Raw genomic sequence first — 17,088 nt, 5'->3', positions numbered from 1 at the left:
TCCCCCGGCCAGGCCATAGACTGGACGGCTGAAAGGGAAGCCGCTTTCGATGCCACCAAAGCCGCCCTGAGCGAAGCCGCCATGTTGGCTCACCCGTCACACAGGGCCCCCATCGCTATCACCACCGACGCGTCTGACTACGCTGTGGGCGCGGTGCATGAACAATGGGTCGACGGCGCCTGGCAACCGCTTGCCTTTTTCAGCCGCCAGTTGACTCCCAGGGAGCGCAAGTACAGCGCTTTCGACAGGGAACTCCTTGGTCTCTATTTGGCTGTTCGCCACTTCCGTTTCCTGCTGGAAGGCCGGGAGTTTGCGGCGTTCGTGGATCACAAGCCACTTACTTTCTGCATGTCCAAGGTGGCCGAGCCGTGGTCCGCCCGACAGCAACGCCAGCTTTCGTATATCTCCGAGTACACAACGGACATACGACACATCGCTGGCAAGGCTAACGTGGTCGCGGACTGCCTCTCCAGAGTGGTCATCGGAGCTGTGTAGCTGGGCCTTGATTACCTCCGCATGGGCGCTGACCAGGCCTCTGACCACGGGGTCCAGACCCTCAAGGCCTCGGTCACGGGATTGCGACTGGAGGAGGTCACGGTCGGTGACTCGGGCGCGAAGCTGTGGTGTGACATCTCCACGGGCCAGCCTCGACCGCTAGTCCCTACGGACTGGCGCCGACCCGTTTTTGAGGCGGTTCACAATCTTTCCCACCCCGGTAGGAAACCGTCCGTGAAGTTGGTGTCGCAGAAGTTCGTGTGGCAGGGGCTTAAGAAGGACGTGAAGTCCTGGGTCGACGCATGCGTGGCTTGTCAACGGGCTAAAGTCCACCGCCATACTAGGGCCCCTTTTGAACTGTTTGCGGTTCCTGAGAGGAGGTTTGACCATGTCAATGTCGACCTCGTAGGTCCGCTTCCCCCCTCTCACGGTTTCACCTACCTGTTTACGATGGTGGACAGGACGACCCGCTGGCCCGAGGCCGTTCCCCTCACCTCGACGTCAGCTTCCGACGTCGCCCGCGCTTTCATCGGCACGTGGGTGGCGCGCTTCGGGACCCCGTCTGACCTCTCCTCTGACCGCGGTTCTCAGTTCACCTCGGAGCTGTGGAACGCTGTTGCTGTGGGTTTGGGGGTCAAGCTGCACCGCACCACCGCATATCACCCCCAGGCTAACGGATTGTGTGAGCAGTTTCACCGATCCATGAAGGCGTCACTGCGTGCCGGATTGACAGACGGCAACTGGGTGGATAAGCTCCCGTGGGTTATGCTCGGCCTCAGGTGTGCCCCCAAGGAAGACCTGCAGTCCTCGTCGGCGGAGCTCGTCTATGGCCAGACGCTACGGGTCCCCGGGGAATTCATTCCCACCGCCACTGTGCCCTGGTCTGCAGCCGGGCAGCGCTCCTCCCTGCTGGAGACCGCCGGGACATTCACGCCCGTCCCCACGTCGCAGCACAGCAACCCAGCTTTCCGGGTGTCCCCCGGATTACGGTCGGCGGATTTCGTTTTTATTCGCCACGACGCTCACCGCGGTCCCCTGCGCCCCCCTTACGACGGTCCGTTCAGGGTCATACGTCACGGGGACAAGAGCCTGGTGGTGGACGTTGGTGGCAGGCCTGAGACTGTGTCCGTTGATCGGATTAAGCCTGCTCACGTGGACGTTTCCAGGCCGTTGGAGTTGGCTCTGCCCCCACGTCGGGGCCGCCCTCCCATGTCCCGCCCCCCACCCCCTGTGGGGATGCCCTCGCCCTCGTTGGCGCCCCTGCCCCTGCCCTCGCCTGCGGCCCCGCCCTCCTCAGCCCCTGTGGTCCGTACGCGCCGGGGTCGGGCGGTACTTCCTCCCAGGCGCGAGGGTTTTGACTATGGGTGAATTCTGGGGGGGCTTGTGTGGTGATTGACATTATTCACCCACGGAACTATGGGTTGGGGTATTGTTCCGCACGGACATTAGTGAGTTGACCGGACTTCCTGTTTCCCCCGGTCTTATCTTCCCGGGCTGAAAGCTGTTTACATGTTGTTCTGATGTTTAATAAAAGTCTAGCTTGTACCTTCGATACCCCGCCTCCGACTCCCGTCTCTCGGCACTACACTGTTTAAATTACGTGTCAAATAGATTAATATGACATTGGAGAAATCGGTCTGTTATCTACATCCATGTCAACAACTACTTAATACTGTACATTTGAGTAACAGTAGTCTACACTTAAAATGTGCCTTGAATGTTGGTAATGTAGGGTTATACGCAATAGTGACAGGTGAGAATACAAGTGAGTATTGCATACTGTATGACAATCGACCAATTGCTTTTCGACCAAGAGTGCAATATAATGTTTTTAATAATGTTCCATTACAGTTCCACACATTTTAAAATGCATACTTTTGAAAATGGATGTGTTTAATTGAAAGATTATACATCTACAGTTGAGAAAATAATGTTCTTATTCCTGTATCTTTGCATGTGCGCATACAGGTGGAATGACGCCAGTGAATAAGCTGGTGTGTATCTATGTGTGGCATTACGTCATTTTTTAAAAGAGAAACGACGCTATGGCCCCCACGTGTTTACATGGAGAGTGGTGTGTGTATTCTGTAGTCTCGCAGCAGCCTCCACAGAGTGGGCGGTGTCCTCGTGAATCTCCGGAAACACTCGCGATGCTTCGGATACGCACGCGCCTACACACCGATTTGCTGCATCTCCCAAATCCGTTAGAGCTGCGTCAAGCTAGCGCGAAGAACCACTTGAAATACGAGCAGTTAAACCTTTAAATATTCAACATAAAGTCACTCTTGAGTATTGTTGCACTAATGTACAAGTCTGCCTATGTATTAAGGTACAGAATTACTGTTATTTGCAGAGACGAAACTTGTAGTCTTAGCATTTGTTTTAGCTACCATGTGGTGGTTAGGCTAATTAGCTTCACCTGTTTACCTTCAATTCAACAACACTGCTGCGAACATACAAACATTTGCAAGCTGTAAATTACTCTTTACAAAAGCATTAATCTCTGACGTTCATGGGTTAGAATTGGCCTCAAAATACAATAAAGTGTTGTCATAGTGACCTTTTGCATATGTCAACGTTTATCCACTGCTATCAAATGTTTTCTTGTTTTTTTTGTATTAGACATCGTAGAAAAACTCAGTAATTCTATTGAATAATTCATTAAAGACCACCTAAACTGTATAGCTTAGGCATTCATATTTGTGCAACATTTAGCAGCTAGATCTTTCTTTAAAAATGTTTAATTTAATTTGAATACCCATGCTCCTGTATATGCACAAACAGTGCTGTGTAGAAATTGAGACATGCACGTCTTTTGCATTAGCCTCTGTTAACAATATTGATATGTTCTATAGTCTTGTGTTATCTTTTATTACATGTGTTAATGAACCAATACAATATACGCATTTAACGTGTAATGTATTGGCATCCAGCTGAATATAATTAACTTATTAACTCAAGCATTTTGAATTCAAGTTCAAATTATTAAATAGCTGATTTCTAAAAAGATTCAGGAATAAATTACAGGTTCCTCTTTCTTAGTATATTTTCCCCTTGTTTGGTAACTTTAATTGCGACTTTTAATTTGAAATGTAAAACCGGAAGTGGTCTGTTCTCCACTACAGGCTGCAGCTTGACGCTCGTCAGGTCGACGGACGCTGCCTTGGAAACGACATAAATCCTGTGCACGCAGCTGGGTCGCCAACAGGGACCCAGATTTACTCACTTCACAGGCTCCTCTTCTTCCTCCTCCTCCTCCTCTTCCTCCACTTCCATCCATCGAGTTGCAAACATGGGCGTACCGGAATGAGATGCAGAGCAGGAGAGAAGAATCGGATTGAACCATTTTAATAGACAAGAAGAAGAAGAAGAGACTGCAGCCAGGTAAGACTGATTGAATAAAAAAAATCCGCTTTGCATGTGACAGCTATGGTGTGGCCACATGCCTTCTTTCATGGAGGGACGTTTGTTATTGTTGTTGCGTCGCGCACACATGCAGAATTGTCCAATGCATCCTCACTAATAGAGAGCTTCATGATTACTAATTAGCGCCCATGTCTCTGCAGCTCCAATGCTCCTTCTCCATTTTTATCGTGACCGTGCTTTTCCAACGCACTGGTCAGGTGTGTCTCTGGTAATAAAATGTCACCAGCTGGTTGTATGTGTCATCGGGAACGAGCTTTTTTGGATGCATGTCGACTAGAAAAGAGAGCAGTGGGGTTTATAAGGGAGGTGTGTGGAGGATTAGTGTGTGATCCATTCTGTCTGCCGGTCAGTGCACTGCTAACATAGCATGGGGTTGGTTTAGAGATATGAGATGTGTGGACCTTATTCTATGTTAACAACACTACTGGTATCCAAATGCATCCAATCTTATGAAATCTATGTATTCTTTTTTATCTTGGATAAGTGATAGTAGGCCGTCTTTCTATCATGGCTAATTCTGCTGTTGCTGCTCTCGGTGTAGCTCCTGTTGCTCACCTCTGCTAGTTGAATCTCTGTCCTCTGCTCTAATCTGAATTCAGCTAGTGTTTGGTTTATGCTCCAATCATTATACCTACATATAGTTGATGTTTTATGCTAAAACGGCCACGTTCAAATGGTACAGAGGCCTAACATGTAGGGGGGGAAATCGAGATATCAAGCACTTGTCAGATTGAGTTTCTAATCCAATATTTCAAGACATCCTGGTATTTAATGCAGCTGTGTATTAGCAATGTAATCATTATCATTGGGGGAATTTGTCATATTTAATCAGTACATTTTGAAGTCTTTTCAAGCCTTATTTAGTTGTTTCATTTGTGAGCATTTGCCTACATTCTCTGTGTTAATAGTAACGTTAACTCAATATCTTTGGGGTTTTGACCACTGATCAGACAAAACAGGCACATTTTAGTTTGCCTAAGACTATGGGAGATTGTGGAAACCAAATAATCCATCAATTACCCCAAATGATCAGCAAAAGGGGGGTTAAATAAATTCAAAGCTGTATTAGCACAATGTATGTTGTTTCCCACTAATGATTTCCTACACATTTCTCAGTTTCCAAGCTATTTAAAGAACCGTTCCATTATTTCCGTATGTTTAAGAAATATGATATTGTCACACGTAGGACAGCTTTGAGGTTTGAAGAGTTTAGTGACGATTGGGTTCTTTCTAGATGGGTAAAATAGATTTCACAGGGTAGTCATTGTATGTATAACTTCTCAAATGTTACCACTCCACTTGGGCGTACAAGCCACTAAGTCAACACTAATATTATAACGGCATACACTGAGTAGTAAATGTGTTTTTAAACACTGAGAATGACCTTTCTGCCAATAACAAGTACTCGTGAGTCCATTTCTGCAAACAGTCCTTTCAAGTCTAGACTCAAGCTTTGGTTAGCAGTGATTAGATAATTGTGTGTGTGTGTGTGTGTGTGTGTGTGTGTGTGTGTGTGTCGTATTCATAAGAGACAGTGCTGCTCAGACAAGCTTGCGCTGATATCTTACATAAGCAACTCATCGAGGAAGGAGGGCAAAGGAGGCTGAAATAAATAAGCATAAACGTTCAAACAGAAGCAGCTCAACACACATAACAATACACACTCATATTCACACACACAGTAACTTAATGTCAGCAAGAGAAGTGAAGGCAAAACGGTACACAAAGGCACTCTGCTGAGGGCACAAAGTGGTATTTTCATTTTTTTTTTAAAGCGACTCTAAATGCACACTTCTCATTTATTCCCAAAGGAGTTTCTAGTTTTTTTTCTACCCTGCAAAGAAACTTCTACGGCTTAGCATTGATGCATTTTTAATGGCTTAAAGCCACTGAAACAGGGACGTTTTGAAAGTTGTAACAACATGGAGTTCAACGTAGCTACTTTTGCATACATCCCACTGTAGACAATTAATTTGGGAAACTTTTCTAAGGAGAAGAACGTTCATCGTGAATCTATCAGGTGGCTAAACTCTTTCCTGCCGAAAACACAGCTGAGGATTCCAGAGGTTTACGGTGTGTTTTCACAGTGATCTGTATTTCAGGAGTCATCCACACTCTGTCCCTGGGTGGAAGGCACATTATGCGTATGGGTTTTCCAGATGCATGGACGCTATTCCCATTCATCCCCCCCCCCCCCTCCCTCCCAGGAACTTGTGCTGTTACTGAGCCTCTGGTTTGTTCCTCTTTGAACCAGATCGACTGCATTCATAATGGGTTCCAGGTGAAAGGAAGTGGGATCTGATTGGAGTATGCAGACAGATCTCTGCCTCGGACACATGTTCAGCACGCCTCATGGTGGGCTAATGCTTTGAATTAACTCTGAAGACACTCGGCAGCCTCTTCACAGTGATGTGTGCACTTTAAGATCCACTCCGGGGCTGCTTTGAATAACCATCCAACAAATTGAATAGGATATCCTCATGAGTCTTTCATACAATATACTCCTCTCTGTTCCCATTACAAGTAAGTATAGCTATATATATATATATATATATATATATATATATATATATATATATATATATATATATATATATATATATATATATATATAGAAGATGGTTACAATGAAAGCTGCTAAATATAGAAAATGGCCTACTCTGCTGTGATGAATGGGCTGAAAACACACTTCCTTAGCTTCATCATGCTAGCCAGGATCCTCTTTAATCCATGTAATGCTGCAGCAAAGGATTATTTTCTCTATGAATTAATCCACCAATGCTTTCCTCGATGAATCAATTAATTGCTTGAATCATAAAAGGTCAGAAAATTACAAATGTTTTTGAAAGTGACTCCTTTGTTTACTTCCATTACATAAGGACATCACTATGTAACACTTACGCTTCTATTGGCTAGCGCTCCAACACATTCTAGCTGATAGGCTAAGGGGCGGGACATCTCTAAGCGGTTGACCAATCACAACAGAACCGGACAGCTAACCAATCAGAGCAGACTGGGCTCTGGTTTCAGACAGAGGGTGGAAAGAGGTGCCATGTCACAGTAGAGACACTACATACTGATATGAACCTGAACATCAGCAGGAGAGGACTCTTTAAAGTAGAGACACTACATACTGATATACACCTGAACATCAGCAGGAGAGGACTCTTTAAAGTAGAGACACTACATACTGATATACACCTGAACATCAGCAGGAGAGGACTCTTTAATGTAGAGACACTACATACTGATATACACCTGAACATCAGCAGGAGAGGACTCTTTAAAGTAGAGACACTACATACTGATATACACCTGAACATCAGCAGGAGAGGACTCGTTAAAGTAGAGACACTACATTCTGATATACACCTGAACATCAGCAGGAGAGGACTCTTTAAAGTAGAGACACTACATACTGATATACACCTGAACATCAGCAGGAGAGGACTCTTTAAAGTAGAGACACTACATACTGATATACACCTGAACATCAGCAGGAGAGGACTCTTCAAAGTAGAGACACTACATACTGATATACACCCGAACATCAGCAGGAGAGGACTCTTTAAAGTAGAGACACTACATACTGATATACACCTGAACATCAGCAGGAGAGGACTCTTTAAAGTAGAGACACTACATACTGATATACACCTGAACATCAGCAGGAGAGGACTCTTTAAAGTAGAGACACTACATACTGATATACACCTGAACATCAGCAGGAGAGGACTCTTTAAAGTAGAGACACTACATACTGATATACACCGGAACATCAGCTGGAGAGGACTCTTTAAAGCAGGAATGTAAGAGGAAGCATTCAATGGGCCCCCTAAACTTTTCTAAATACTTTAAGTAATTTAGAAACCGTCTCCAAAGCATATTGGATTGCATGCTTTTAACCGTTAAAGACACGGCTTTAAACGAAGCTTTCTGTGATTTGCTTCCTTATCTTTCTGTATATTCCAAGTGTTTGAACTCGATCACCATTTCCTATTCCTTCCTTGATATCTGCGTCTACCCGAGTCCATTTATCATAAAGTTACTTCCGCCTCACAGCCCTTCAGGTGCAGACAGCAAAGGGAAACGGTTCTGCATTACTGCTGTCAAGAAATATATATGTTCTGAAGCCCCGCTGGGATCGCAGCCCGGCTGAGTTCAGTATCAACGTCCTTCCTTCCGGCCGCTCGAACTGGCTTTTGTTGTTTTATTCTCACTGTGGGATGATGCAAAGTGCAAGCCAGGCCAGTCTATTGATGACACATCTGTGTGGGGGGGTCACATCGTACAATGACACTGATCAGCTGGTACCTCAATCTGCTGCTGCTGCTGTGTCTGTGTCCTTTTGTGTCTGTCTGTGTGTTGTCTAAAAGGTATTATTTATTTCTGCTGTGTGGGAGTGTTTTTTTTCTAAAAGACACAAGCATACTAAATCCTGTCGCTCAACATCCTTCATTCTTCTGTTATTTAACCGAGGAAGACAGCCTCAAGCTCCAAAAGATTGGTGGAGTGATGAAGTATTTTTTAAGGCTAACCTGAAAGATATTATTGCAAGGGCTTCCTCGACAGAAAGATTTCAGATTTAAGAAAATAAGATCTTTTGAAAACAAACTTTTGTGTTACTTAGACGTTTTTGTTCTGCAGGATAAATAGCTAACGTTAGGCCTCAAACAACTACAGCACGGTCACATGACTTCACGTCACCACCGCTAAGCTAAAGGCGGCTAATGTTGGCGTGATGACGTTTAGCCATCTTGTTTAGTCTCTTGTTAGCCACCTAGCCTTTAGGTGAGCATCAAACATCCACACATTTAGAGAAATTCTGGTCAAATGTTATCTGTTTATCATTGAGTTTGAAAAGAGTATTTTACACGGATGATGGGCACAAAAAGATAACATCATAATAAAAAAACATGCCGGTAAACATGTCAATTTACCAGAAGAATTGTAGAAATTCGAGTCCAAAATGATCTTTGTTTGTTATTGAAACTTGGAAATAATTATATTTTAACCCTGGATCATTGCAGACTTGGTCGATAATGCTGCCTCTCGGGATAAGTTGCTTTGGACAGTGATTGGCTGTTGACATGCAGGTTAGAGATGTCCCGATCCGATCACGTGATCGGGGATCGGAGCCGATCACGTGATTTTCAAAAGATCGGAATCGGGACAAAAAAAATTGGGGATCGGATTTGTTTTTATTTTTTTTATTTTTTTTATTCAATGTTACAAAACTAAAATGACCATGTTCAAGTCTTAAAGTCATCCTGAGGCCTTAGTTTTGGTTTCAAATTAAACAACATCTTATGTGTTGCTTCTTTGGGGCTTGTTTTCATAGACCTGGTTGCTTATTTCTCTCAAATCTGGCAAAAGAGTGGGCAGGGCGCAGTGTCTAATTGTATCAGTAAGCTAACGAGTACTGATAAGCTTTATTTTGTTTTGATCCAATGCTGCACAACTGAACTGATCCAATGCTGCTGTGAAAAAAATAAGCTATATCCATGTTGGATAGAATATCAAATTTAAATAAAAAAATAACCTTAAGGGACAACTTGAATGCTTTTTTTTCTCTTAATGCATTGCATAAAGATCGGATCGGGAAAAATCGGTATCGGCAAATTGTCAAAATCAAATGATCGGAATCGGATCGGGAGCAAAAAAAGGTGATCGGGACATCCCTAGTGCAGGTGTTCCCAGTGGTTTTGCGTGGAGGAAGCTATTGAGTGCTGAGTGTGTGTATGTGCTGAGTGTGTGTATGTGCTGAGTGTGTGTATGTGCTGAGTGTGTATGTGATGAGTGTGTGTGAGCTGTGTTAACCACTTTGATTAAAACAAGGGAAACGTAACGACCGCATCTTCAACACATTACCGTTATTGATTCCTGTGGTGAAAGTGTGATCTCTCTTTCCACACGGAGGTCAGAGGTAAGGGCTAGCGTCAGGGCTAATTTGCACTTCAATGGAGTGGAAGCTTGCAGACCCTCAAACCCACAGGATTCTTAAATCTTTTGGCAGAAAGATTATCCGTCCTCTGGTCAGAGCCTCCCTCGCTGCTGCTCAGCTTGGATTTCACTCAAGTCTCAATCCTCACTTCCTGTGAGCGGAGAACGGCTCCAACTCCGCAGCAGGATTTCATTCGGACAAAACGAGCAAATGTGTGGTTTCTGTTATTGGCCTTTTTTTGAGGCAGCAGTTTTTGTAACACTTCTTTGCTTCAAATTGTTTACTTGGATGTAGTTTGTCTCTAAGTCACAAGGGATTAAGCTTGTTGGACAGTTGGACGATATATACTTCAATATGTCTCATTGACATACCATTAATACAGTGGCAGCTCTCCTTCAACATCTCTAGGGGTTTGGTATTAGGCCATATTGGCTTCTTATTTGATTTCTGTGCCACTGCCATCAACAACTTTTTTTTAGTCATTGCCTTAAGCAAAAACAGACATTCCTTTTTAATTAAAAGACTGATTTAATATTGTGCTATAAAATAACAAACTATGTGAATCTCATAAGTGTTGATTGATAAATTCACCGGAGAAATTGTGGAGCATTTCACATCTCCTATTGCTATTCAAGGTTTTTTTTTTGTAATGGCATGTTAGCCTTGGTTCAAACAGTCGGTGGTCTGAAACATTCAGTGTTTTTGAAACATTTTACATTTTTTGGTGAAACAGGCAAATTATATAAGATTATTTATTTGCAGTCTTGGACAAGAACCAGTCCAACACTCTTTGCTTCTTACTGGTTTCTTTGTCAACTGGGAGCAGGGAAACTGGGACACATCAGATCACAGCTTTAATGTGAGCCGTCTCTGCATCCCATTGCCCCACCGTCGTGTGTGTGTGTGTGTGTGTGTGTGTGTGTGTGTGTGTGTGTGTGTGTGTGTGTGTGTGTGTGTGTGTGTGTGTGTGTGTGTGTGTGTGTGTGTGTGTGTGTGTGTGTGTGTGTGTGTGTGTGTGGTCACATCGTTCTGCCGGATGACTTGTTGCAATTGTGCTGAGGTCGACACATTTAATTGTGAGGGACGGGGTCGCAGAGGGGCACGGGGAGAGTTCTCATAACACACACGGACTCACACACACAGAATAGGGGCTGAAACATTGCATTCATTCTGTGCCTGACCTGTTTACTAACCACATTAGCAGAGTGGAATAAAAAAAAAAGCGATTTAGTGCGGATAATATTCAATATCTCTTGATCCGACCCATTTATGTCTCGCTTTCTGTTCAACGATACATTCCACTTGTAGACTTAGCTTCTTATCTGGCGTGACATGTGAAGGGCATCTGTCACAGCACGGTTTGTTTATTTTAGAGTTTGTGGAATGTCTTCCCCCGAACATATCAGCTCAGAAATCAGACCGTCCTTGAACGCATCAATCAAGAGGAGATTTAAAAGTGTTGCCTGCATACCAATGCTTTACTGCTGGACCATAAGAGTCAAAAAGAGATAAGCAGACGAGAGATAGTAAATGCTCTTTGATGGATAACCTAATGATTTTGTTTTGTACTCGTTTAGTCTAACCAAATGGCTCGTAAAAAAGGTGCACACTAATATGAAGTATAGTTAATGAGCTGCAAAGGAGGGCGAGGCGGGTTCAAATGGAGATTTTATTCATCGACACCTCACTAAAAGATAATCTCCTCACTATTGTAACAGCTGGGTAACATTGACTGATTGTTATTTAACATAAGACTAATACAGAAGCACACAGATGTTAAAATCACTTGAATTGGTTGAATTCCCTAATGTATTGAGGCCTAAGCTGGATAATTGGATCGTAGCTAGGGCTGCTCGATTATGACAAAAATCATAATCTCGATTATTTGGGTCAATAATTGATATCACGATTATTAAAAACGATTATCCATTTACTTTGAAAACATCCATTTATTGGAGAAAAACAAATGTGAACAGTATGTTTTTAACAGTTGATTACCCTGAACTTTAAGTATAGTTAAACTGAAAAACCAATAAAAAAAATAAAAAATAAATAAAAAGTAATACAAAAATAATCGTTTTATTTCGATTACGTTGTTTTCGTAATCGCTGCAAGCCATAATCGTAATTGCGATTAAACTACGATTAATTCGGCAGGCCTAATCGTAGGCACTTTATTTGTGGTAAACCCCACCCGTCTAACACGTAAAGTAGATCAAAACAAACGTCACTAATGAATATCCAATACCTTTTGACTATCAGGACGATGACGGAGTTACTGTGTGTTTGTCACCGTGCCTCGGGCTCTTTTTGCGTCACATGTTTTATTCACCGTTCATTAAAGTGGCTGTTTCATAACACTTAATCTGCATTCACCCTCAGTGAAGAGGTACTGTGTACACACACACACACACACACACTGGGGACAATGAAGACACTGAGACTTCCTCGCCTCAATGTAAACTCTCTTTTGTCTCTCTGTCCTCCTCCGATCGCTTAATTATCCAGCCAAAAATGAAAAATACTTCCAAAGAAACCATGACAACAACACAGCTCACTGCCGCTTCTTCCAACAACAAAAAATAAGGAGAGGAAGCGAGAGTAAAAAAGGTCTCTCGTCTCCGTTTTGCATAATGTGCTTTTAGGGTCGATTAGTGCTAAAAAAGGGGGAAGTGCCATCGTAATGGTGATCATTTTGTACAATGGCTCCTCACCCAAGAGCATCAACAAATACAGACATCAAAGAGAGAAGCTGCAGAAGGGCAAGGGGGGGGGGGGGGATATTTAGGCTTTTTTTTTTTTTAGGAGAAAGGAGGCCAGCGTGTTGGGGGTGAAGATGAAACTGAATTTGTGGCGCTTTAAATTGCAATAATGGGTCTGGTTCTCTGACATCAAACACAACAAGGCAGCTTTGTAAAATAAGAAAAAAGGGGGATTTTCATACCATTTCTTTTATATCAGCTTTGTTCATTCGCTGATGTCTTTTGTTATTCTACATTTGGCATGAGACCAAGCATAGCAAAAGAGGAGATTAATCCTGAGTCGGAATAAAACATCAGCTCTGTTTCCCCGAGTCGTCTCACTCGCATTTTCATAGCTGTTCGGTCACCGGCTGTCACTCAATGTTATATAGAGAGAGGCGAAGTCCCGCCCATCTACTTCCGCCCCATGGGACCTTATTTCTGAAAAAATATGCATTGAAGTCAATGGAGAGAGAAAACGTATCCTTCAATCCCGTTTGAATTGTTCCACAAATTACACATATGATGTTTGTCAATTAAAAAAATAATGTCCATGTAAAAAAAGTCACAGTTTGTCGTAAAACTGTTGAAATATAAGACTATGAAAAATACGCAACGAGAAAGACTACAAATCCCAGAGTCCCGGTCCCGCATGCTGGCTCTTAGGAACCGACTAACTCCCCTTGTACAGCTCTCAACATGCCCAGACTTCATTCTTCATTCTGAAAGAAAGAAGTGAAATGTGCCAACGTGACGGCCGTCTTGGTGTGTGGTGCGAGATGGGAGTTGTAGTTCCTTGAGCGGTTTCACACACAAAAATGTGTTACTTCACGGTTTTACGACACGTTTAAAAAACATTTGAGTTGCAAAATTATCTTTTTAAATTGACAAACATCATATGTGTAATTTGTGGCACAATTCAAACGGGATCAAAAGACAATCTTTCTCCATTGACTTCAATACATACTTTTTCCGAAATAATGTCCCATGGAGGTCCCCCGGAAAGGGAGGGACTTCGCCTCTCTATTACATGCATTTCAAACTGCTTGTTCTTTCATCCATAGGGTGCCAGAGCAGTGAGGTTTACTTGACCCTGAAAAGCAGCGAGTGATAGATGAGTTGAGACCTTTAAAATATTGATACTGTGGGTTTTGAAATATTCTATAGTTTTCTGGCAAATGTGAATCTAAGCGGATGAAAACAATCGTATATCTCCAAATGCTTCCAAATGTAAGGGAATGTTCAGATTTGTTTATATATGTGGAGTTGAATGAGGTATTTATCCATGGTCAGCAGCAATGGAAAAAATGCAATAAATGCAAACAAAGAAGTTTTTAACAACTACTATTGTTATATGCATATAAACCTCTGTTTTCAGTGCATTGTATCCAAGTATGTTGTCTTTTAAAACTAGCACAAATGAAAAACTGAATCCAATTTTCCTTTATGGAAAACAATAGGCCAATCTTCAGTAGGTGTTTCCTCGCACATCAGTAGGGAGCCTCCATTGTGCTGCTGCCTTTCATTCATTTACATTAACCAGTGACCCAATAACCCTCTTAATTATACGTTCTCCTTCCAGTGTTATTCTTAGCATCCATACGTGTCATTTCCTTATTCACACATGAGCTACGCTGCTTCGTCTAATTAGTATTTACACATTGCTGTACTATCAGAGAGCTGAAGAAAGAACACATTCAAGCACTTTATTATTTTATAAAGGCATATCATTCACTATGAATGAATACAGATGTGAAGAAAAAAGACAATGTTTTAAAGGTCACCTATCATGCTATTTTTAGGCAATAGCATAGGTCTCAGATATATAAAAAACATGTCTATGAAGTGTTTTGCTCAAAATACCAAACAGATCACCCATTCTAGCCATGCCTCATATCCCTCTATTTCACTTCCTGTTTCTAAAGTGCTGATTTGGGGTTTAAAGCTTTAAAATAAAAAAGGAGGGGGCTGAGCTCATGCGGGACCCGGCAGCTACTGTCTAAACTAAATACTGCCGTGATGAAACGCCATATCATGGATTATCAAGGATTATTTCTGAAACAGTATGGAGCTCAAAGGCTTTCTCTCTTGCCGGTTATACCACAAGGTGAGTTCCTTTTTATTTCCTGCTTCTTCACACACATGCTCTCCTGTACAGGTTAGCTCTGAGTGTTAGCGATGCTAATGTAAACACCGACCATATTACATCCAAAACAGTCGGGCATTGTTTCTGATAGCAACGTTTCTGATTGGGCCGTGGGTCCACATTTCAGATATTACGTCACAGTGTTTCCCCTAGGTTTACTGCCTTGGCAGGGTGCTGAAAAAATTGTTTTGGGGCACCCACATTTCTTTAATCCTCTGGAGCAGAGAGAGGAGCTGTGGATTATTCTTATCGTACAGTAACAAAGTATTTGTACATTAAAAAGTAATAAAGTACAGTGTTACACTGTATTGTATTACTTTTATTCAAACTGTATTCCCTTCTTATCATGTAGCCTACACTTCTTCCTTTCATTGATACATTTAAATCACCTGACTACAGCATATAACATACCTGCTGCAACCCTTTGCTGCTGCTGCTTCTCTCTGCCTCATCCTCTATTGCTGGAGGCAGCTCCACCTCATCTGATCTCTGATATGAAAGCAATCGTGTTATGATCATATTGAGCTATTGGTGTGAGTCTAACATTAAACAAGCAGTCTGCTTGTCATATATTGCTGACGAAACATTTGAAGTGGCAATTTGTTGAGTCACTGCCGCTAAATGCCGGTAGCATCAAGCTAGCAAATCCTGCATTAGCCTCACATCAACAGGTGTAGAAAGAACATCCAATTATCCTGAGCTAATTTACTGAATAAACCAACTCACATCTCCTGTCTTTTTTTTCACCCAACTCATTAGACTATTCTTCTGCTGGCGTTTCATTGTTGTTTTCTGTCAAATTCAATACTGTAGTTCAAAACCGCGGTACCTGCTCACCATCTGTGAGCTATCTTTAGAATGCGCACGCTACGTTCGTTGTCGCGTTCGCGCGCGTCCACCTGGGCAGAAACAGAGCGGAGGGAGAATGTGAATACGCAAAGCAGTGGACACTGAAACATGCACATACATAAATAACATAGGCGTTTAGTTTATTTAATAAAAGAGCACATGTTCAATGTGAAAAGTGACCGTAGATAGATTACTTCAGTTGCAATTTGGTGCTATATATATATTTTTTTTTAAATAAAAAATAAAAAAACACCTTGAATTTCAGGTGGGGCGCGAGGCTCCGTTGGCAGGGCGCAGCGCCCCGCCAAGACAATGGTAGGGGAAACACTGCGTCATATCGGACGCAAATCTGGATCAGCTCCGTTGTAGCCCCGTTTTTAGAGATTTGGGTACAGAGGGAAAGAGAGAGGGTTTTATTTTCTGACGCTGCGTGAGTTCCCTAACAAACATTTATGTATAGAAGACATCAAAAAGTGTATTTTGCATGATAGGTCCCCTTTAAAGGTAACTCATGTTGTACCTTCATTTTGAGCATGTGGAAGTCTTTCTTTGTTAGCCTGCTGGTGCTTCACATTGAGTTCTTTATTGAAAATTATGTTTGTAAATTATCGTTATTTGCAACCGTGGAGTCGTCTACAAAAGACCAAGACATGAATCGGATGTATTTATCTTATTTCTGACTAGGAATCTTTGTATTACATTTTTTTTAATGTGTAAATCACAGTCAGAAAGTGCAAGGTGATCATTCACATCAAAGCATCTTATTCCTTTTTCTGTAAAAACTTGAGATATCGTCAACATGATCTCTGAGTTAGGCTTTTATTCCACAAACCTCCATTCAAACCAGCTAATGTTTTCCTATAAGCTGCACATATGCATACGCTTCCTCACATTAGCTTTCATGCTAATCTACTGTATGCTGCTAGCTGTCTCATAAGCAGGAATATAAATTGGTCCTTAGTGCAGTTTCATCATCTCGTTATATCAGTGCTTGTCATTTCCATTAGTTACTGTAAGGCTAATTAGCTGTGATTATACCGGTGGGGGGGGGGGTTCTAACCTGTCTCACACTGAGGGACATTTTACTCAGCGTGGCACAGTACGAGGTGTGTGTGTGTGTGTGTGTGTGTGTGTGTGTGTGTGTGTGTGTGTGTGTGTGTGTGTGTGTGTGTGTGTGTGTGTGTGTGTGTGTGTGTGTGTGTGTGTGTGTGTGTGTGTGTGTGTGTGTGTGTGTGTGTGTGTGTGTGTGTGTGTGTGTGTGTGTGTGTGTGTGTGTGTGTGTGTGTGTGTGTGTGTGTGTGTGTGTGTGTGTGTGTGTGTGTGTGTGTGTGTGTGTGTGTGTGTGTGTACTTAAGTCTATGGCCATCAGACGGAGCAGTAATAGCATTAGCATTGGCCTGCAGCAATAATGCGTTTGGTCAGGTCTGTAGGTAAGACTGTCTCTTGTATCCATCTGTCAATCACTAACACGCAGTCCTGTATTTTTTT

General features: G+C 42.7%; 1 protein-coding gene across 1 annotated transcript in view; it reads left to right on the top strand.

The window, feature by feature from the left end:
* The first annotated feature begins 3,633 nt into the window (after positions 1–3,633).
* The window catches only part of LOC307032783 (actin-binding protein WASF3), a 37,708-nt gene continuing 24,253 nt past the window's right edge, over positions 3,634–17,088 (top strand). Inside the window, exon 1 of the mRNA XM_079671034.1 lies at positions 3,634–3,879. The gene's annotated coding sequence lies outside the window, so the exon portion shown is untranslated. The remainder of the gene's footprint in view (positions 3,880–17,088) is intronic.

Source organism: Notothenia rossii (genome assembly GCF_949606895.1).
Source record: "Notothenia rossii genome assembly, chromosome: 3".
Taxonomy (NCBI): Eukaryota; Metazoa; Chordata; class Actinopteri; order Perciformes; family Nototheniidae; genus Notothenia; species Notothenia rossii.
Note: the sequence above shows the minus strand (reverse complement) of the source record. Positions and strands in the feature narration are given on the sequence as shown.